A 794-nucleotide genomic window follows, 5' to 3' on the forward strand; every position below is an offset into this window, starting at 1 on the left:
TATGGCTGCCTACATGGCGGGGTAAAAACGGTCATACACGTAAAAGCCCACTCGTGTGCATACGAGTGAACGCAGAAGAAGAAGAAGCTGCTTCAACAACTAACCTCCGAAGCCACTCCGCGGTCGCACACATTCTGTCCTTGTAAATGGAAACCAGTCTGTTCCGTCCGTGCTCAGATATGGGGTACCACAAGGTTCCGTCCTGGGACCTGTACTCTTTACAATGTACACACAACGTCTAAGTTTGATCATTCAACAGTCTGTACCTCACTGTCATCTGTTTGCTGACGATTCTTAACTGCATGATTCTACTATTCCCTCTGAAATTCCATGTTTAACTTCTAAATTTAAAACTGGTATAGAAAATGTAGCAAAGTGGATGAAACAAAACAAACTAAAAATGAATACCGACAAAACAAAACTCATGTTGACTCTTGATAAAAAAAAATAAGCTCAAGCAGATAAATACAACGTCTATCATTTGTTCTGGCATAGAAATTTATTTTTCTGGTTCTGTCCGCAATCTTGTTTTTTTACCTCGATTCATCCCTCACGATGGAAACTCATGTGAACCACCTGTGTAAAGTTCTTTACTTCGTAAGATTAGTAAAATTCGCCCCTTCCTGTCTGTTGATGCCGCCAACAAACTTGCTTTTGCCTTTATTTTATCCCGCCTAGATTATAGTAATGCTCTCTTAGCTGGCCTTCCCATTGACAAGCTCTGCAAGCTTCAGAAAATACAGAATAGTGCAGCTCGAATCGTCCTTAAAAAGCCGAGGAGTGAGAGCTCTACT

Source organism: Babylonia areolata, chromosome 18 (genome assembly GCF_041734735.1).
Source record: "Babylonia areolata isolate BAREFJ2019XMU chromosome 18, ASM4173473v1, whole genome shotgun sequence".
Lineage (NCBI taxonomy): Eukaryota > Metazoa > Mollusca > Gastropoda > Neogastropoda > Buccinidae > Babylonia > Babylonia areolata.